Source organism: Hemiscyllium ocellatum, chromosome 4, assembly GCF_020745735.1.
Source record: "Hemiscyllium ocellatum isolate sHemOce1 chromosome 4, sHemOce1.pat.X.cur, whole genome shotgun sequence".
Classification (NCBI taxonomy): domain Eukaryota; kingdom Metazoa; phylum Chordata; class Chondrichthyes; order Orectolobiformes; family Hemiscylliidae; genus Hemiscyllium; species Hemiscyllium ocellatum.
Genome location: NC_083404.1, coordinates 8,742,680 through 8,765,822, shown reverse-complemented (window position 1 = coordinate 8,765,822; position 23,143 = coordinate 8,742,680). Strand labels below are relative to the sequence as shown.

At 41.9% G+C, this 23,143-nt stretch overlaps 1 protein-coding gene across 3 annotated transcripts in view; it reads right to left on the bottom strand.

Moving 5' to 3' along the window:
* Window positions 1-23,143, bottom strand: part of sulf1 (sulfatase 1) — a 390,572-nt gene that overhangs the window by 341,466 nt on the left and 25,963 nt on the right. Inside the window, exons 2-3 of one of the 3 annotated variants that reach the window (XM_060822708.1) lie at window positions 18,698-18,799; window positions 16,161-16,260 (exon numbers count right to left, since the gene is read on the bottom strand). The exons of 1 other annotated variant lie outside the window; for it this stretch is intronic. The gene's annotated coding sequence lies outside the window, so the exon portion shown is untranslated. The remainder of the gene's footprint in view (window positions 1-16,160; window positions 16,261-18,697; window positions 18,800-23,143) is intronic. One more of the 3 variants, XM_060822711.1, reaches the window with a different exon arrangement.

The window sequence follows — 23,143 nt, the reverse complement described above, 5'->3', positions numbered from 1 at the left end:
AACCAGGAGTCAGAGATGAGGGTGCAAACTCCTTACAATAGCAATTCTGGTTTTCTTGTTCTTAGTTTTCAAGGGTATTCGGAAAAGGCCGAAAAGTAGAGTTGAAGTTTCTCAAAACAGCATTGAATGGAAGAGCAGATTCGATGGGCTGAATAGTCTCATTCTACTCCTGTATCTTATGGTCTTTCAGAAAGTGGGGGTGTACCTTGTTCTTGAACTAATGCGAGTACCAGGTTAATGACCCAATGGTGATGAATAGAATACATGTCCACATTGGGCTGGTAAGGGACTTGGAGAGATGGGCCAGGAATTTTTAAAATGACTGGTTTTCCCCTCCCACCATCCAGTTAATGACCTATGTACTGCCATCGATATTGGCCCATGCATGTTAATTGAATGGCAATGGGATTTCTGCCCCTTCACTCAGGAGCGTTTCAGAGAGTTGCTGGCCACCATTGTCCCAACAGCATCAGAAACTGCAGTGGTTAAGACTGGGACCACGAGGTTCTTGAGTTTAAGTTTCAGGCATCTAGGACCAGATAAGATGGGGTCTCAGGGCAGCGAGGAACAATGGTTTCTGCAGGGATGGACACAGTTTGCTGCGGATGTTGGTGGAGAGGCTGGAAGGGAGCAAGCACCAACAGATGCCACTTTACCATTGGCCTGAGTCTCCCAGTGTTAAAAATAGATCATAGTTGGTGGTGACACCCTCTCCCTCTGCCCAAGAGCAGAGCAGTGGTCACTTTCCAGGGTTCTCCAATCCCTGAAGTGCTCCCATTAACTTGAAACTTAAGGCTTGGTAGGAAACAGCTCTTAAATGGTCATTAATTGGATGCCTTAGGGCTTCAACTGGGGCAAGGGTAGGAAGGCTGACCTAGGCCTTGTTTATTCAACTATAAAACAGTGGAGTGGTCAGGATAGTGGGGACCTGGTGCTAAGGAATATTATACCTTCTTTAGCAGCCAGTGAATGTGAAATTCTAACCATGGAAAATCTGGATGCTTGGTTTGAAATTGTTGATATACAGGTAAAGTCAGAAATGAGCCCAGAGGTTCACAGGGAGACAACTAAACATCCATCACTTTTCGTAGCACCTTCATGTTATATTTGAATTCAAAATGAGTTGACAAGTGCACATCAATGTCATCACTAATTTCCAATTGTGTGACATCACTGAACTTGTCCTCTGTCTTGGCTCAGCTGCTACTGAAGACTTCAGTTATGTTTATCTTATTTCTAAATTCGTGGATTCCAATACACTTCAGGCTGGTTTCCAGTATTCTATCTGAGGTACATTGGTTAGTCTAGCTTCAGTGAGATTATTAAATCACTGGTATGTTCAAACAACAGTTTTATTATACATTAACTAAACTATATACTAATCTACAAATAGCGTATCACTTTGCTGAAGTCATGGTCATTCTCTCTCCAAGTTTCTGGCATGCATTCTCTTACAATATTATTAATGCAGGGTGCTATTTAAACAGCCGTAGATGTTAACCTTTACAGACCCTAAAACTACAACTCCAGCTAAGTCTTGTTCCATCTGTTACACATTTATATTTAAATGCAACCCTAATATTATGCATCCCCCTAAGGTTTCATCCATGTGTTTTATATTTATGCTTATAAACTATCTCTTTTACACCCAGCCCTGAGGATTTTTATCCAGTGAGAGTGACAGAACATCTTTGTAATTATAAAACACAAGGTACATGGTTTTTTCAAGAAAATTGCAAATGATGCTGTCTACATGTATCTGCTGCCAATGTCGAGATGGTGGAGATTGCAGGTTTGCAAGGTGTTAATGAAGGAATTTTAGTGATTTTGTGCAGTGCCTCTTATAATACTATATGATATTTCCACTGTGCCCCACTGGTTGTAGAAGAAGAGAATGTTCAAGGTGATGGATGAGGTTCCAGTCAAGCAGACTGCCTTATCATCAATGGCGTCTTTCTTCTTGAGGGCTTACCACAGAATCCCTACATTTGGCCCAACAAGTCCACACCAATCCTCCAAAGAGTAACCTACCCAGACCCATTCTCCTAACCTATTACTCTATTTTCCCCAGACTAATGCACCTAACCCACATATCCCTGAACACTATGGGCAATTTAGCACGGTCAATTCACCCAACTCGCACATCTTTAAAATTGTGGGAGGAAACCCACGCAGAGATGGGGAGAATGTGCAAACTCCTCACAAAAATGTCACCTGAGGTTGGAATTGAACCCAGGTCCCCAATACTGTGAGGCAGCCGTGCTGACCACTGTGCCACCTATGTTGCTGGAGCTGAAGACAAATGGAGAATATCCCAGCAAACTTCTGATTTGTGCCTTAAAGATAATGATAATGGTTTAATGATCAACCAACCAAAACAAGTTTGTGCGCGTGTATGCTTTTTGCAGACCACAGCAGTATATCTGCCAGGCAGGGTCACAGAATTGTATACACACAGCATATAAACATATGGGTGAATTCTTTGAAAGGCAAGATATACATTTGACAAAGGAAAGTTGATCTATTAACATTAACATCTGCATGACTCTACAATGCATAGATAACTTGATGAGACATCCAGATCTTGTGATTGTGGCTTTGGCTGTAAGCATTATTGATTTCCACAATCATTAGTGATGTTGGCCATCATTACTGTTTGTGTTATTAAGTTTTTTTCTTTCATGGATCACCGTTGCTGTTCCAGAATTTGCTTATCTTGACACAGTACAGCCAAACTTTATTCCAAATTAGTCACTGACTGATAGCATTCCCAAAGCTGTTTTGATTGGTTCAAGTTAAGCTGATTTTGTCAGCTGATACAAAATTAAGCTATTTTCTCCTTAATTGCTTCCAGTTCAACCTAAAGTTACTACCTTTATATTCTGGATTCTTCTAGTTTTGTTTAATTTACTATAATTTTCTAATAAAGTTTAAGCCTTCTGTTTGTTGAAAACATTTTCTCTGTTATAACCAGTTTGATTAACTGATGAGTGTCTCCAAACATTTTATCTTCTTGACTTTTCTGTGAACTCTGGTCCTCTTCCATTTGCTGCTTTAGTGGTTGTTTGGTTTCCTCTATGTTCTACTTCAAGTCTTTCATGTGAACATTATTACTGGCATTGGTTTCTGTGCAGACAGCCTGATGAGTGATTTGCAGCACTTGGTATGGATTGTGCACCTCTACCTGCCATTTCTAGCACTGTCATTTTCCTCAACATTACTTTGGGCTCAAACCAATGTTTCTGTAGTTGCTTATGCTGAACCTTTTACATCGGAGTTTCTCCTGATCATCCCATAAACTAGAAATCTTATCATTGCATTCACCATACAGATCATGGAATTCAGAGTCTGGATTAGAGTGGTGCTGGAAAAGCACAGCAGGTCAGGCAGCATCCGAGGAGGTCATCTTGCAGTTCATCCTGCATCCTTTCTTTATAAAGTCATAAAATGATACAGCATTAAAACTGGTTCAACCAGTCCGTGCCAACCACGTTTCCAAACTAAACTAGTCCCACCTGCCTGCACTTGGCCAATATCACTCCCAACCTTTCCTACTCATGAACTTATCCAAATGTCTTTTAAATATTGTAAATGTACTTGCAACAACCACTTTCCACACATGAACCACTCTCTGTGTAAAAAAAAGTTGCCTGTCATGTTGCTTTTACATCTTTCTCTGTTCATCTTAAAAAGATGCCCCCTAGTTTTGAACTCCCCCAACCTAGGGAAAAGACCCTTGTCATTCCCCCTATCGAAGCCCCTTATGATTTTATAAACCTCAATAAGGTCACCTCTCAACCTCCTACACTCCAGCGAAAAATATCCCAGTCATTCCAGTCTATTTTTATATCTCAAACCCTCCATTCATCTTTGATTCAATCTTTCATTCATCTTTGTAAACTGAGCGGCATTATTCATCGTCTCAGAGATGATATTTGCAAGTTTGGATTTATCCTGAGCTTCAGCCTCTTTGTTAAACTTTAAATATTTTCCACAGCAGGGAACTGAGATTTTAACTCCACCCTAACTCAGAGAAAAAATGAGCATTCTGTTCTTTTTTCATATTCCCTCTGCAAGTATTTATTGAATAAGTTTCTGTTTTGTTTCTGATGTCTGACTGATACCATAGAATGTGACTAGTGTGAGGTTATGGGACATGCTGGTCTGTCTGTAATTAATGAACTAGGAGTGTCTACAATGTAAAGCATCTGTGATGTCCAAGTGGATTGTTTGCACATGTACTCCAGCACTATTGATCCTGCACTTGCAACTGGTGAACTGTTGTACATTGAACGTTTAATATTCATAGGTTTCATCATCGTTTCCCATGTCCATGGATACATGGCTTTAGAAGTCACAAGGCTAAAACTTGTCACTCAGTGTAAAATCTTGCCATTAATGAATAGTCGCCTATTTTCACGTAATTTGAATTCTCGCAATAACTTGAGACAGTGTTATGACATTACTGTTTTTCAGAAGTATGACATTAAGAAACAAAATGTTCTACTCTATCTCATTCTAAATATCATCAGATTCTAGTTTGGTGATGATTTAACGTATGCACCTCTGGTGGGATACCACATGGTCTTTATTATAGCTGGGAGATACTACCCATGTATGTGTGGTCTATTTGGGTCAGTGCATGGCTCTTTGTAGCTGCATCAACTTTCCTGCAGTGCACGGTCCCTGTCAATTGCCATTTCTCCCACATCCTTGCAGAAGTTGATTGACAGCTGGACCTTTCCTTGGTGCAGGAAGAAGACCACACCTACCACAAATCTTGCTGTGGTTGGCTGTTCCAGTGATTGTGTCATCATCACATTTGTTCCGAGGACATATATGCTTTGTCGATCTGGAAGGATTGTTTCATATTTACATCCATCCTTCAATAGCTCCTTGATATAAATCTTCTGTTTGTTGAGCAAATCTTTCTGGAAAGCTTCCACGTGGGTGGGATGCGATTAACAACTGTTAGCTCCCCATCAGTAAAGTCACATAATAACAGTTCTGTGGAAGGGTCACTGGATCCGAAAAATTAACTCTAATTTCTCTCCACAGACGCTGCCAGGCATGCTGAATTTTTTTTGTTTCTAAGTCACATAATGGTCACTGGGTTCTGTAGGCTTCTGTCTAAATAACATAAATTCTAGTCAATGAACATGGGAGTTTAATATGACTCTGAATTAGTTTTGCAACATGGTCCAATTCTTTTGAAACTTTTAACTTCTCTGATGTTCATCTTGACATGTTACCTTCGTCTACACCTTCATTCCCAATTGCAGAGCAAATCTCAATCTCTTTCTCTTCTGCATCTAACACATGTAAATCTCAAAACCATAGCTCTGAATACTGTTTAAACACTTTAGCTGCTGCTACTGCACCCATTGTGTCCCAATTTAAATTTGGGAATTTTGCGGAATGCTGACATTCTGCCTTTGACCTTCCCTTGCCTGTGGGACACGCCTCAGTCATTTGCTTTTCTCAAGTGAACCAAATTTCACTTCTAGTTAGGGATCTGCCTGCTAACCAGCAATCTGTGTTTCCAACATCCTCTGATACTGTAACAAACAAACAAAAAGATCACAGCTGCAAATGTGTTGCTGGTCAAAGCACAGCAGGCCAGGCAGCATCTCAGGAATAGAGAATTCGACGTTTCGAGCATAAGCCCTTCATCAGGAATCATGTATTTTGGCAAGTTTTAGTCATGTGTTTCACCTGTAGATTAACATTCTCGCTGACTGTTCAAACACAATGGGCCTCATCAGCATGACATTGCTCCATTGCTGCCATCATGTTGTGTTAATGACAATGGGGTAATAATCACTCATCAGGGATTGATTAACTGCATGGGCAAGTCTATTTAAAGCAGTAAAATGCATTACAAGTTATGGATCAAACATTATAGCAAATCAACTGGTTTGTGTTTGTGTTCAGGTCACCATCCCACAGCCAAGCAGGGTTGCAACATTGTTCATAGACAATACATGGCATCATTAAAAGTGAACTCTACTGAAGGCAAGTTGGACATACCATGAATGGTATGCATACTTTGGGGAGACAGGAGGTGAGATACTCAACACAATATATCTGGACTCTAGCCTTGCAGCCACAATATTTATACAGCTGGTCCAGTTCCATTTCCAGTCAATGGTAATTCTTCAAGATATTGACAGTGGAGATTCAGTAATGACAATGCCATTGAATGACAAGGGGAAGTAGCTAGATTTTCTCTTACTGGAGCTGCTCATATCCTGAACATGTGTGGCGTGAATATTACTTGTCAGTTATCTGGCTAAAGCTATTTTATTTTAATTTATTCATTCATGGGATGAGAGTGTCACTGGCGAGACCAGTTTTTAATACAGCTAAAAGTCAACCATGTTGCTGTAGGTCTGGAGTTGCATGTAGTAAAGATGGCAGGCTGTTTTCCTCAAAAGGACCCAGATGGGTTTTTCCAACAATCAATTCATGGTCATCATTAAGACTCTTAATTCCAGTTTTCCTTTAATTGAATTCAGATTTCACCATCTGCCAAGGAAGGATTTGAACACAGGTCTCCAGAACATCACCTGGACCTTTGGATTACCCGTCTGGCAATAATGCCACAAAGCCATCAACTCCCCAAATGTTGTTCAAGCAGGCAAGATGCGCTTCAGTGCCTGAGGAGCTGAGTATTATCCATCAGCAAACATCCCCACTTCTGTATGAAATAACTGTATGGTGGTCACTATCCAGTCACCAAGTCACCCTTTATTTCATGTGGAGAGTTCTCGACACTGATCCAGCTTCCTCAGAGCCAGCTCTCAGAGTGAACAAAACCTCTGACATTCCTGTTTATATCTGTCGGCCCAGGCTCCCCCGTTGGATCAGATTAACACCAATTAGGGAACTCATACTATGAAGTCCACCTGGCTGACCTCATTACACTGGGTAAAAAATGAGGTCTGCAGATGCTGGAGATCACAGCTGAAAATGTGTTGCTGGTTAAAGCACAGCAGGTTAGGCAGCATCCAAGGAACAGGAAATTCCTTGGATGCTGCCTAACCTGCTGAGCTTTAACCAGCAACACATTTTCAGCTGTGACCTCATTACACTGTGCACTTGTGACAGAGGGAAGGTTACTGAATAAATGGTTGAGCTGAGAATACAACCCCTGAGCATACCCAGCAGTGAATACCAAAGGTTGGGATAATCTCTGGTAGCTTTTGTGTTAGCTATGGTAAGATCATAAGAAACTAGAACAGGAGTAGGTTGTTTGACCCCTTGAGCCCACTCCGCCATCAAATGGCTGATCTGACATTCTTCATACCAACTTCCCACATTTCCCTGTAACCCTTGATCCCCCTACTCATCAAGAATCTAAGTAGCTTTCTATCTCAGCCTTAAACATAGACAGGAACTCTGCCCCAACATCTCTCTGTGGCAAGGCGTTCCAAAGACTCTCAACACTCAGAAGAAATGTCTTCTCATCTCAATCATACATTGGTACCCTTTTACCCTAAGATTATGCCCTCTCGACTGAGACTGTCCAATGAGGGGAAAAGTGCTCTTAGCATCGAGTTAAATAAGATAGATAAGATCATGGGACATCAGTTACGAGCAATTAAACTCAACGGGCCAAGAGTGGAGACTCACAGTCATGTAGAATGTCATTTGATGATCTTTGCTGAATGGTTTTGTCCATCATTTAGGTGAGAAGTTCTGATTCCACACTTGACTGAATTTGGGACTTTGTGTGTTTATTTTCATCTCCCCCTTTTCAATTATATTAATGATTAAACTTGCCCGTTCTCTCAAGGGATGCTGACTTTACCAGATTTTATTGCTGTCGTTTGATCTTTATGCAGGTTACTAACAATTTTAATCTAAAATGAGATAGATACATTTTTGTTCAGAAAAAGCTTGTGGGCCGAAGGCAGGTATATAGTGTTGGGCCCCAGTTCAGCCATGATCTCATTGTGTGGTGGAACAGGCTCGAGGGACTGAATGGCCTACTCCTATGTTACTACATACAGGTTTTCTTGCATGGTTTGCAGGTTGCCTCTATCTATACCCACTGTACTCTGTGACAATAAAAACCTTTGCCTTCATTTCAAATTATCATTAAAGCATTTTGTGGGTGGCACGGTGGCACAGTGGTTAGCACTGCTGCCTCACAGCGCCTGAGACCTGGGTTCAATTCCCGCCTCAGGCGACTGTCTGTGTGGAGTTTGCACATTTTCCCCGTGTCTGCGTGGGTTTCCTCCGGGTGCTCCGGTTTCCTCCCACAGTCCAAAGATGTGCAGGTCAGGTGAATTGGCTGTGCTAAATTGCCCGTAGTGTTAGGTAAGGGGTAAATGTATGGGTGGGTTGCGGGTCGGTGTGGACTTGTTGGGCCGAAGGGCCTGTTTCCACATTGTAAGTAATCTAATCATTTTGGTTACATTCTGAGAGCTGTTATTGTGGTTTAAGATCCTGACCAACAGTTGTCACTATCTAAACAGCAAAAGAAAGCACAGGCCAAGTCATCATCTATCTAGGTGCCAATGAACTTAAATCCAGGTACCACACAAAGTTATGTCAGGAATCAAGCATATAAACGTACCTTCTCAGCAACAGCTGGGTAGCAGCTGCTGGCACTACCTGAGACTGTGTAACTAAACCAGATCTTTTAGATGTTGAAAATCCCACAAAACACACTGAATGAAAGTTGTGGTTTGAAAGAATCCTGCTCCTCCTTTAATATAAATAGGAAATTACTAGTAGGTTTGACTTAAAAGGGGTCTGCTTATTTAAATTAGTAGCTTTATGAACCACAGTTTATTTGAAGCTTCACATTCAATACACCAAGATCACAACTGGGTTAGAAGCAGACTTTGGTTTTGGCATTCAGTTTTTTTTACCACAGACATGTTCGTTTACTCTGAGTCTAGCAACGAAACAGCTATATCTGCAATAGCCTTGCATTAGAAAAACAAACTGGACATTTTCATTTAAGGATTAATTTTTTTTGCTGTTTAAATGGTTAATCCTTGTTTTAATCCAGTCATTTTGGAAATACAGTGTGGAAAGCGACTAGCTGACACCTGGAGACTATTATTAACAAAACTGCACTTTGTTTCATTGGGGTGATAGAACAAAGAAAATCTACAGCCCAGGAACAGGCCTTTCGGCCCTCCAAACCTGAGCTGATCCAAATCCACTGTCTAAACCTGTGGGTCAATTCCTAAGCATCTGTATCCCTCTGCTCCCCACCTACTCATGCATCTGTCCAGACGCATCTTAAATGAATCTACCGTGCCTGCCTCTACCACCTCTGCTGGCAACACGTTCCCAACACCCACCACTCTCTGTGAGAAGTACTTACCGCATGTATCCCCGTTAAACTTTCCACTTTGAAAGCATGACCTCTCGTTATTGAATCCTTCACCCTGGGAAAAAGCTTGTCTCTATCCACCCTGTCTATACCCTTCATGATTTTGTAAACCTCAATCAGGTCCCCCCTCAATCTCCTTTTTTCTAATGAAAATAAACCTAACCTACACAACCTCTCTTCATAGCTAGCACCTTCCATACCAGGCAACATCCTCGTAAACCTTCTCTGCACCTCTCCAAAGTGTCCACATCCTTTTGGTAATGTGGTGACCAGAACTGTACACAGTATTCTAAATGCGGCCGAACCAATGTCTTGTACAATTTTAACATGACTTGCCAGCTCTTATACTCAATACCCTGTCCGATGAAGGCAAGCATACCATATGCCTTCTTGACCACTCTATCCACCTGTGCAGCAACCTTCAGGGTACAATGGACCTGCACTCCCAGATCTCTCTGCCCATCAACTGTTCCCAAGGCTCTTCCATTCATTGTATAATTCACTCCAGAATTAGACTTGCCTAAATGCATCGCCTCACATTTGTCTGGAATAGCTTGCCATTTTTTTTTTGCCAAAACATTGCACTGGACATGTAGGTTTTCTTTTGTCTTTCTTAGTTTTTATTTGTACTTTGTACCTTCAGGTAAATAAGGTATTGGGCAAAATTGTGACAAGAGTCTGACATGCAACAGAAAACGAATCAGTCAGATTTTCTGGCTGCCTGTCACCGGAGGCATTTATAGAATATAAACAGAGAATTCCTACAATCTGGAAGCAGGCCATTCAGCCCACACCACCACGCAATAGAGCTGCCAACCCAGACCCACCCCATCCTTGTAAACCTCCATTTTCCCTGGCTAACCCACCAAGATAGCACATCCCTGAACACTACAGGACAACTTAGCCAATTCGCCTAACCTGCACACCTTTTGACTGTGCGAGAAAACCAAAGCACACAGAGGAAACCCACAGAGACCCAGGGACAACGTACAAACTCCACACAGTCAGTCACCTGAGGGTGGAATCAAACCCAGCGCGCTAGTGCTGTGAGGCAGCAATGCTAACCTTGGAGCCACTGTGCTCTTGGGCAAGGTCTGTAAGTGTTTCATGAGATAGTAGGGACTGTGAAAGAGGAAATGGACTGAAATAAAGTCTAGCAGACAGTCAAAATCAGCCCTATCTCATTAAATGGTCATTAAACTCCATATTTGAGAGGTGGATCAGTGCACCCCATAGTGCAGAGTTCAGCTCTAAAGATCAAAACACCCTTTTATTTGGGTCTTGCTCTGAATAGTTCAGATTAAACAATGTTAAATCAGGAAAACAGTCGACTTTTATCATTTAGGCAACATCCATTTGCCTAAAAAATATTCAAGGTTTCCATTCTTGATTGCTTGACTGAGTCCTGCTAAATCACAGAGAGGCACTGATGTTGTTCATGGCAGGACTGGGGGTTAAGAATCAACATGGAGAGTAGTAGAAAGCAGTTTCACAGGTATGGGCCAGAATTGAGGGAGATAAGGATTACATTGTAAACGGCCAAGTCAGCAGATCCTTCACGGTTATATGTCAAATTTTGTGCAGGGACTCAGGGTGATCATAGGGTTAATTGTACTGGATTTTGGTACTGGACTTAAATCCAGTTTATATAGGTGGAATAAAAGATGTTCTTTTATTGTTGCTGTTCTTATTTCAATTACATGAATGAGCTGGCAGCTGGCTAATTGTACCGTATTTATCACAGCAGCAGACACAGCAAAGCGTAGGTCTACTACTTGCATGACTGCATTTTATTTTGGCACACAGGAAATGTGCCCTGGAATCAACATAGTTCATTATAAACAGAAGGATAGTATTGTCTGTTCCTATCCTGTCAAACTGCCCATTAACAGGATAGTGAGTATTTGTCCACCCTAATTTGACTGAAATGCTCAGGCAATGAAAGTTGTTATGTCAGTTTCTTAAGTTACAATGATGATTACATTTCAAAAGTCCTTCACTTGCCGTTGAGTGCTTTGAGACATTCTGTGGTCAAGAAAGGGGTTAAGTAAATGCAAGTCGTTCTCACTTTCTTTAGCACCAGCATTCCCATTTTCAAGGGATGACACCATGTGTCCAGCGTGGCATCATTAGTTACTCTCCTGCCTCTGAATGTTTTCGGGTTCAGCTGTGTTCCCACTCCAAGAGGACAAAAATCTACTGACCCTCTCATACAGTGCTGAAGGTGTGTTGCCACCCATAGAAGGTACTGTTTTCCAAAGAAATATTAAGCAAATATTCCATAAGCTCCCTATAAAAGATCTGACAGAATTACAATGAAAGCAGGAGTTATTCCTTGTGCCCTGGCTAATATTTATCCCTCAATCAACATCACAAAAACAGATTATCTGGTCTTTATTACGTTGCTCTTTGTGGGAGCTTGCTGTCCACAAATTGGCTGCCATTGGCTGTCCTGATGAAGGGCTTATGCCCAAAACATCGAATTTCCTGTTCCTTGGATGCTGCCTAACCTGCTGTGCTTTAACCAGCAACACATTTTCAACTGTGGACCAGAAGAAACATCCCAGCCTCTCTATCTTTTAAGAATTTTGAAAGTTTCTATAAGATTGACACTTATCACTCTAAGCGCTGCAGAATACTGTGTGGAGTTTGCACGTTCTCCCCGTGTCTGCGTGGGTTTCCTCCGGGTGCTCCGGTTTCCTCCCACAGTCCAAAGATGTGCGGGTCAGGTGAATTGGCCATGCTAAATTGCCCGTAGTGTTAGGTAAGGGGTAAATGTAGGGGTATGGGTGGGTTTCGCTTCGGCGGGTCGGTGTGGACTTGTTGGGCCGAAGGGCCTGTTTCCACACTGTAAGTAATCTAATCTAAGTAATCTAATCTAATCTAATACAGACTAAGTCTGCTCAATCTCTCCTTAAGGGACAGTCCCACCACATGAGCCTTCACTGCACTTTCTCTCTCCAAGTTTCCTTTCCTTCGGCGAAGAGACCAGACTTGCACAAAATGCAGTCTAACAGTGTTCTGTACAATGGAAGAAGGATGCCTTTGTTCCTGTACTCAATACCTCCTCTGATAAAGGCTAACATACTGTTTGATTTGAGACCAGCAGGAGATATTTTATTGTCCAGCTGCCCCTGGCTCTGTCTGAAAGCCGATCAACATTAACTTGTGGTCAGCAAACAGTCGAGGAGCCAAAAGTTTATCTTCTTGATTTTCCATGAGCTTACTACTGAAATGGGAAATCTAACCCCCAAACCTCCTGTGGTGTTAAAGATCCAATGTGAAATGTGTTTGGATTATTCCATGAGCCAGCTGGTATAATGTACACAACACCAGTCTACCTATAACTTAAGATGAAATTGGTCATCTATACCTGAGAAACCACAAAGGTGGCTGATGTGGAGACATGTCACATTAGCGCATGACGTGCAGCAATGTGAGATATCATAGAGTATCATAAAGATCTACAGCACAGAAAAAGGCCCTTCGGTCCATTGCATCCATGCCAGACAAAAACAACCACCTAACTATTTGAATCCCATTTTCGACACAGAGTATGTTGTTGCTTGTGATGTGGGAAACCAGAGCAGGTAATCATCCCACTAGTGACACAGTTGGTTTAATTAATTCTAAAACCAATATAATTAAACTATGCTGAATGTCAAATCCTGGGGTCACAATATTTATTGGCATGAATGTTTGGAGTGATAGAACAGAAAGATGTTGGAGGGGCCAATGTTAGGGAAGGGAAACCCAGGAGTACAGGTTTGCCAAATGTTCTGTAAATTGTATCCGTGGAGTGACATTTAAACATTTTCTGTCGAGTCTTGGCTGCTGGCCAGCCTGTCTGACAGAGCTGTCACCTGAGAAACCTTGTAACAGAAGGTTAAAGCTAAGAGCAGAGAACAGAGAGGGAGGCAGATTTGCGGTTTGGGGAGGAGAGTGATTGCTTGGAAATGGCTGAAAAATCTGATCAGGAATACATGTAGACTGGGTGAAAGATCATAGTGCAGGAAGAAGATATGAGAAATGGGAGAGCTACATGCAGAACTATAAAAGCCATAAAAGATCTGGTCTCCTTGCCTCTTGCTGAATTTCTTAAGTTCCGGGAACCCACTCGTTAGGTTGGAGACACATAGTCTTCTTAACAGGTATATCAAATGACGTGTCTCTGGATACATCTTTGCCTCTTCAACCAGTCTCTGTCGAAACTAACTTCAAGGCCAGTTGCGATTAGGCTTGAGGTTCTTAAAATTTTAATTTATTACTGGTTCAAAATGGCCTTCTTCAAAACTGTAGCTGAGTTGTAACTATAGAGTTTATGAGAAACTATTAGTCAACGGTTTTTGTCCAACACTTATTTATTGCTGAAGAAAAACATATTTCATCAGAAGCATACCTTCTTTGATAATCGGATCATCTTGCAATTGCCTGATGAAAGCAGCAAGTGAAAAAAACTCTGCAAAAAGCAGTAAAAGCAACACCAGGAACCTACTTCCGTTTTTTCTTGGACTTAAATCATATTGTTCCTTGTCAATTTCACACATGTCATCTAGAGGCATTCAAAGCTGGTGGCCTGCATTTCCCCATCATTGTAATAGCTGTCTTTTATTCCTCCTCCAACTGCTTCAGATGCTGTGACCTTTGCTGTCCCGTTTTGTCAAAAGCCCAAATGCAGCCCATAGAAACCTAATGTAGCAGAGAAAATGGCTGTGTGTAGTTGTGTTACCCAATGGGCTATTATCTTACTTACTGTGTTTGTAACACATCGCATAGCGCAGCACATCTAAGTACGCACCACAGCAACTACATCTCTGGCAGGCTTCATTTTAATCCAATTTCTTACTGCAAAAATATACATTCACTTTTAGACATATTACTTGGCTTACCATGGTTATCCTTTTACAGTATTTAAGGATGGATTCTGTAAGGCACTGAATGTATTCTCCTGTTTTCAGTCCATTGTCTGTTTCTATTCAGGACCAATGAAGCTGCACAGAAGTTCCCCAAGGGTTTTCCATTCTAGTCAGCTGAAAGCTTATTCTCAGCATAACTCTTTCTAAATCTCATCTTAATAAAAGGACAATGATTTTGCCCAAGCCCAACCTTGAAACAAATTTGTTTCCAAGCCATGGAAACATTTTCTTTTCTTTCATTTCAAAGTCTGTGTGACCCCTGCTGCTTGTATTCTTTTTTTTAACCAAGAACATAAAGCCCCAAGAGCCAATAACTAACCTTTGTTTTTCCTGCTAGCTCATTGAGGGGCTTGCATGCTGATGTCTTTATGAACTCAAAGAAACTGTTTGACGTGGTTCAGGGTAACATTTAGGCAAAGTCACGAAGTTAGCTTACAGAGTGAAACAGCTGGTAATTTAACAACCAAATCTTCCCAAACACATGCACAGATTATAACCAAGTGACGTTCTGTTTTAACTGTACTCAAACATTCAGAAAAGCAAAAAGAAAAGTGAGCACACACCAAAGTGCAAACCTTTAACTAAATACATTCTAATAATGTCTACAGGAGTGAAAGTGGAGCGGTTTATTGCCAGGAATATCATATGTACCAACTTTAAACATTTGCTGCAAATCGATCAAATCACTTATGGCATTAATGTTGGGGTAGTCTGGCGTCCTCAGGTTTGGCTGCTAATCTAGTCTGTGTATGTAAGGCTTTTAAAAAGGTAACTACAGGTCACCCAGAACTTGCTGAAGTGAATCAAGGACATTTGAATTACTGGTAAATTTCAAGCTCCAGATGAATGATTGACTTTCTACCTCCATTGTGGTAAAGTTAGGCCCATTTTCTGCAAAGTGGAGATGCGAAAGGAAGGAATTCTGTATTAATGAGAGGAGACTCCAGTCCAGGCTCCCTTGGAAATGAGGAACTGTACTCCCATTCTAATCAGTTTTATTATTGGCGCACACAACTATCAGAGGAAGACATACCATGCCCCCTTGTCACAGTAGTCAGCTGCTGCCTTTAAAAGGTCCTTAGAGTCACTTTGACAGCTGCTGGCAAACCAGTAAGTAGCTAAGGTAAATGTGATGTGAGAGTGTTTGGAGGGTAATGCCGGGATGCATAGGGGTACGGTGCCAGGTTAGCATGGTGCCAGTTGGGGAGGGAGTGGAGTACCAGGTGAGTAAGGTGCCGTGGGTGGGTTTTCAAGGTACAAGATGGAGAGGGAGGGGAATTGTGTCTGAAGGGTGTGTTTTGGGCCTGGCAGTGGAGTGTATTTGATTGGCTCTTGCTCAGGGGAATGTTGGGTTGTGTCTGGTGGCACTGCGGTTTGGGTTAGGTCCATAGTGGGAATGGGGGTTCATTGATTTGTGTCAGGTCCAACAAAGGAGGACAGGGGGGGCAGATGTTGGTTGGGTCAGGTGGATGAGGGGTCAAGTCCCAAGGGTTGTCAGGTTAGGGTCTGGGGCTGTAAGGGACTTGGGGGTGGAGGGGGGGGTGTAATTCACTGTGTGAGGTCAGTCAAATAGTGACTCAGGAATTGGACTACTCATTTAATAGTCATAAGACCATAAGAAATAAGAACAGGAATAGTTCCTCAAGCCAGCTCCATCATTCAGTTGGACCACGGCTGATGTGACATTCCTCACGTTCACTTTCCTGTCTTTTCCCCATAACCCTTGATTCCCGGCTGATCAAGAATCATCTCTCTCACTCTTAAATATATACAAGGACTCTGCCACCATAGCTCTCATGGCAAGGAGCACCAAGGACTCAACAAAATTCTTCCTCATCTCGGTTCTGAATTTCATAGTCAAACTTTTCCTGAGCAATTATTTTATTTACCTCCAATGTCTCTGATTTAGGTGGATACTTTTGGAGGGTTCCAGGCACAGCAAATTCAACTTCCCCAGCAATTCCTTCAGACTGTGCTACGATGGGGAATCTGCAGGAATCAATATTTGAATGGTCAGAGTAAAATCTGGGATGTTACTTATCTTCTGTCATAAACTGTTAAATTGTGAAGAGTCGTACCTGCCCTGTGACATCAGTTCACTGTCTTGGAGGTTTAGCATTACACAAGCACTGAAGCATTATAACATACATTATTCCATATAACTTTGCTTCCGTTGATCTTTGTGCCTTTAAGGATATAAATTGGCTGATCATGAAATGGGCACTCTATATTGTACCTAGCAATATAAGCTGAAAGTCTTCTTAAGGAGAGTGCTCAGCTTTATAAAAACAATGAGCTTTACAATAGGTGGAGATTTGTGCGATGCACCAGTATTCCATGTGGTCAACATCCATTGATATAGATCACTTCAAACAAAACCTTGTTACTGGTGTCCCTATTCTCTACATTTGGCCATCATTCTTAGATGCAAGACCTCTTCTGACTGGCCTTCAATAGTCGATGTACAAATTGTTTTTTAATTCACTTGTGGGCGAAGACCTTGCTGACTGGGCCAGCATTTATTGTCCATTCCAAATTGACTTTGAAAAGGTGGTGGTGATCTGCCTTCTTGAACCTCTGCAGTGCATGTATGACTATCAGAAGAAGACAAACCATGTGTCCCTTGTCACAGTAGTCAGCTGCTGCCTTTAAAAGGTCCTTACAGTCACTTTGACAGCTGCTGGCAAACCAGTAAGTAGATAACGTAAATGTGATGTGAGATTGTTGGGAGGGTAGTGTACCAGATGCATAGGGGTACAGTGCCAGGTTAGCATGGTGCCACGTGGGGAGGGAGTGGAGTGCCAGGTACATCTACAAAGTTATCATTGAGGGAAATAATACATTAAGGTCCAATTCTAAGCTTAGCCTGTAACTTCCGCTGACACAGACACCACACATCTGCTACTTGGACACTTTCCAAACATATCATGCACTACCCACTAAAAGCACCATCAAAATCTTTTAATTAGCTGACCAATATGATGAGAGAGCACAACACTGTTTACTAAACAAAGCAAAAAGTCTACCAAGATTCAACTCTATGGTGAGCGTGTTATCAATCAGTATAATTGCTCATTAGGCTGCAGGGTCGGACACTGGATTAAATTTGTCACCTTATCTTTTTTAGGGCAATTGCTCAAGTTCTTTCTTTTAAGGATTAGTTATGGATGCTCAGGATTAATAAAACATTTAGTTAATTAATGTAGTAATTTTTCTGTACATATTAAATGTTTTGTATATTTAAATAAATAGTGGAATAAATTTCGAAACTTTCTTCAATTTCAGTTGTCTACCATTAAAAATGACATTCTGAGGAAGAGTCACTCGACAAGAAATGTTAACTCTGATTTCTCTCTACAGATCTTGCCAGACATACTGAGCTTTTCCAGCAATTTTTGTTTTTGTTTCTGATTTTCAGCATCTGCAGTTCTTTTGGTTTTTATTAAAGATGACATAATTGCTGCAAAGGAAACTTGCCCAAAACTAGGCCACGTCTCTTGTATTATTAGCAAAACTCCCGTGACATTGTTCTCGTGATATCAGACGTCATGCTGTTTGATACTGCATAATGGATTATTCTATAGCTGAAATGTAGCTGTGTGACTCTTTATGATTACAATGTTTAACTAATATTAAGTAAACACAGGATACTTTATTCAACAGTGATGAATTGTAGATAATAATTACTGTTTTGCTAACTAAGAACATGTAGATATGATCATAGAATCCCTATTGTACAGTAAGAGGCTATTTGGCCCATCGAGTCTGCACTGACCTGCTGAAGAGCAGCCCACCCAAACCCACCCCCACCTTATCCCTATAATCCCTCATTAACTATTCCATGTTACCCATTTACTGTGAGCATGTTACTGATCATTCACTGCCCTTCTTAGGGGTTTTCCTTCCTGTTTGGTCTGTTCCTGATAAAATGTTTGAATATGATCTGCTTCCTGTCTGTCTATAACTGAAATTTGAACCTGTTAGGCTCCTGTGCTGACACTGAGTTTCCCCCTGCTTTTTTTTCCTGTTTTTGTTTCAGATTTCCAATATCTGCAGTTTCTTTGCTGGAGTTTGAGACCTGTGAGACCACTAGTACAATGTAAACGCACCCAGAGTGTATTCAACCTTTGATCTGTGCCACGTGTCTCTAGGCAACAGCAGCCAACAGTGGGGTCACACAATCTTATAGCCAATGCCCTCCATCCTGTGCAGCTGCATAACTAGATTCGAAGGAGCTGGGGCCTACAGCCGTGTAAATACTGAGAGGCCAGGCTTTACAGGACCATTGGAGCTACCCTTTGTTAAAAAAAATGCATGAATGCAGCTTTAATCTTTTCTGTAGTGATACAGTGCACTGACTCTAAACTTCATTGTCTTTTTCTTTTCTTCTGCTCAGGCAAGTACAAAACAAGGGTTAAACGGTGACCTTGAATTTCTCAGTCCGCTGTACGTTTGTTTGCTGTTTTCTCCATCATTCAAGCCTTTGGCTGAGTCTGGCATTCTCCATACGTGCTGCGATTGATCCACCCTAGACGAGATGGTGAGATTGTTACCTGGCTGATGACATTTGCAGATACCATTTTGATAATATCAGAAGAACAAGTTTTGTACGATGACAGAAGCCTGCTTTCTTTCCTGACTGATTGCTTTAGATTAATGCCATTGTTCCACCAAAACCCTTTTATTCCACTTTGACTCCAAAAAGAATTTTTTTTTAGATTTTGGAAACTGATGGCCTGAAAGAATTTCTGCAAAGAATCCTGCCAGGTGATAATCACCAGCAAAAAACAAACTTAAAGCCTGAACTGTCTTTACAAATTGGAAATGTATATTTGCTACATTGAATCCCCCTCCACCTCCGGCTCACTAATTTAGTGTTTATCACTTCATCTTTGCAAAACAAAGTTTCAAAGTAAATAATTTCTTTCTTCATGAGATGGTGCCTGTGAAGGGAAAGATGCTGATCAAAGAACTGACCTTACTAGTACAATGACCAGAACTGCATACAGTACTCAGCTGTGACGTAACCAAAGTGCTGTACAGCTTCAACATGCCTCCCTACTCTTATAATTCCTGCCACAACCAAGAAAGTGTCTCATATGCCTTCTTAACGACCACATTAACCTGTCGTGCTGCCTTCAGAGATTAGTGGACCAAGATTCCTCTGTTCCTCCGAGCTCCCTAGTGACCTGTCATTCATTGAGTACACTGTTGTCTTGTTACTTTTTCCAAAGTGCGCCACCTTATACTTGCCAGGGTTAAATTCCATATGCGACTGATCTGCATATCTGACCAACCCTTCTAATATCTTCCTCATTATTAACCATCCTGCCAATCATCAAGCCAATGACCAATTAGTGAATCCAGCTTTATGTATCTTTTTTGTTAATCTGAATTTCTTTTCCACTGCAGTATTTGAACCTACTTGCCTGGAAAGGGAGCCTGGCCTTGTGGATTATTGGCCTATTGACATTACCACTCTGCTTCTCTCTCCCTCAAGTGGTCAAACCGCAAGGTGGAGAGTCAGAAAGGAATAGCAAGCAAATCGTACAGCTTCAGATCTAAGCAAATGAATAAAGGATCACCAGTGGTGGAGTGATTTAAAAAAAAATGATGTTCAAGGAGGTACAATTAAATGAGTGGGGGTATGTCAAAATGCTGTGAGGCTAGAAGAGATTAGACATAAGGAGCCAGGCTAAGAATAGATTCGAAAATCAGGAGGAGAATTTTAAATGTTGCCAGTTGGAAGCCAATGTTGTTCATCGAGCACAAAGGCTATAAGGAAAGGGCTAGTTAGGATTCAAAACATGGGCAGCAGAAACTTGGATGACTTCACATTTATAAAATAATAAAATATGGAATTTCAAATTGAGCAACCATCCTACTATAGAAAGGATACTATTAAACTAGAAAAAGTGCAGAAAAAATTTACTATCTTGCTACCAGCACTGGAAGATTGAGTTGTAAGGAAAGGTTACTCAGCGAGTCGTGAGTTCATGGAATGCTCTGCCAGTAACAGTGGTGGACTCTCCCTCTTTATGGGCATTTAAACGGGCATTGGATAGGCATATGGAGGAAAGTGGGCTAGTGTAGGTTAGGTGGGCTTGGATCGGCGCAACATCGAGGGCCGAAGGGCCTGTACTGCGCTGTATTTTTCTATGTTCTATGTTCTATGTTAAATAGGCTGGGACTATCTTTCCCTGGAGCATTGGAGACTTGTAGAGGTGTATATAATCATGACAGGCATAGTTAAGGTAGATAGCCAGCAGCTTTTTCCCATGGCAGGGGTGTCTAGAGGGCATAGGTTTAAGGTGAGGGGGAGAGGTACAAAGGGTCCAGAGGGACAATTCTTTAACACAGTGGGTGGTGAGTGTCTGAAAAGGGCTGCCAGAGGTTCTGGTGGAGGGGAGTACAATTTGGACAGGTACATGGATGGGATAGGTACATGGATGGGATAGGTTCGGAGGGAGATGGACCAAACGCAGGCAAATGGGACCTAGATTAATTGTGAGAACAGGGTAGCACGGACATGTTGGGCCAAAGGGCCTATTTCCATGCTGTAACCCTCTTTGACCTCCGATCATATTGGCCTGATCAAAGTCAAGGGTATACAAAAGTATAAGGAGGATTTCCAAAGGTCCTGTTTAAATAACACTGAATGGGTGTTGTCAAGTGATCTTTCCCTTGCCAAACATGTCATATTCCAAAGACACCATTAACTGAAGCAGTATTAAAACTGTGTTACACACCGACGGATGTTACTGCCTCTGGTCTGCGAATCTCTGCTGCTTTCCTTCAACAAAACCATGATATTGGGAGTGTGTGAGCACAGAGTTGAAAAGTGTGGTGCTGGAAAAACACAGCACACCAGGCAGCTTCCGAGGAGCAAGAGAATCGACGTTTCGGGCATAAGCCCTTCTTCCTGAAGAAGGGCTTATGCCCGAAACGTCGATTCTCCTGCTCCTCAGATGCTGCCCGGCCTGCTGTGTTTTTCCAGCACCACACTTTTCAACTCTGGTCTCCAGCATCTGCAGTCCTCACTTTCTCTTAGTGTGTGAGCACAGCAATAATGCTATTTTTGATACCATCAGTTGCAATAAATTTATGGGCTCCAACAAGCTGAATTTTGTGGCCTCCATCTCTTAGAAGGTTATTAATTTTCTTCTTATTGTGCTTGGGAATAATCATATCAGCCTAAGAGAAAAAGGCACTGTGGAAGATCACATAGTTGCAATTGTTTATAGTGGCTGAACCATCACTATATTCGAAATCGCGTACTGGTCTATTGTGGGCTGATTGCCCAGAGAAAATTGCCTATCAGCAGTCAATGTACATTCAGAGCATCTTTAAATCCAGAATTTTACAGATACCTACCAGCAGCACATTTTGAAAAAAAAATCTCTTTATTTTCTTGTTACTTTTCATTCAAAGCTGTTTCCTTTCTGTTAGATGACCAATTTGCTTATTTCCTTTGCAACAGAACTTTAATTGTTTTTTTATTAAGCAATCATCGATGATAGCCTGCTCCAGGGCAACTTGCAAAGATGCTTTTCAACATTAGTCCTGATTTTCCAGAACTACAGTTCTGATTGGCACCATTCCATGACGCGCCTCGACTAGAGTCCAACTGTCAACTCATCAACAATTTTCTCTCATACCGAATAAATTTTGTTTTTCCCTTTACATGGGTTCTTGCAAATTGTCCTGATATGTACAAGATGAAAAGTTTCAAGATAGTATGTGTTTTTTCAGTAATCTCATGTTCCTGCAATCAATCACACTTTTAACTGTCTATTGCAATGAAAGCTGAAAATGTGTTGCTGGTCAAAGCATAGCAGGTCAGGCAGCATCCAAGGAACAGGAAATTCGACGTTTCAGGCCAGAGCCCTTCATCAGGAATGAGGAGAGTGTGCCAGGCAGGCTAAGATAAAAGGTAGGGAGGAGGGACTTAGGGGAGGGGGCGATGGAGATGTGATAGGTGGAAGGAGGTCAAGGTGAGGGTGATAGGCTGGAGTGGGGTGGGGGCGGAGAGGTCAGGAAGAAGATTGCAGGTTAGGAGGGCGGTGCTGAGTTCGAGGGAACTGAGACAAGATGGGGGGAGGGGAAAGGAGGAAACTGGAGAAATCTGAGTTCATCCCTTGTGGTTGGAGGGTTCCCAGGTGGAAGATGAGGCGCTCTTCCTCCAACCGTCGTGTTGTTATGTTCTGCCGATGGAGGAGTCCAAGGACCTGCATGTCCTCGGTGGAGTGGGAGGGAGAGTTAAAGTGTTGAGCCACGGGGTGGTTGGGTTGGTTGGTCCGGGTGTCCCAGAGGTGTTTCCTGAAGCGTTCCGCAAGTAGGCGGCCCGTCTCTCCAATATAGAGGAGGCCACATCGGGTGCAGCGGATGCGATAGATGATGTGTGTGGAGGTGCAGGTGAATTTCTTGCTTCTGTATGAACACTCCATTCAGTCACTGAAGTTCAAATATCTTGATCAAAATAAACCATCTCCAGGTGAATGACAACAGACATGAGACAAATACTTGAAGGAGAATGGATAGAAAGGTAACAGTAAAAACATTAAATTGTCATAGTCTGACTGGACCATAAGGTCCAGGTAAGGGGAGAGGTTAAGAAGGAGAGCCCATGAAGATGACCTCAGATGGTGCAGAAATTGAACCCATGCTGTTGATATCATTCTGCATTATGACCAGCTGGCCTGCCAACTGAGCTAACTGATCCCAACAGAAACAGGATACTAATATTGTTAAAGAAAAGGAATGGAGTAGGCTCCACAACAGTTTGAACCAGTTGGGCTGAATGGGTGGGTTCTGTTCTGAATATTTTATGCATTTATAGACACTGTGTTTTATCCAAAACTACAGATGTTTA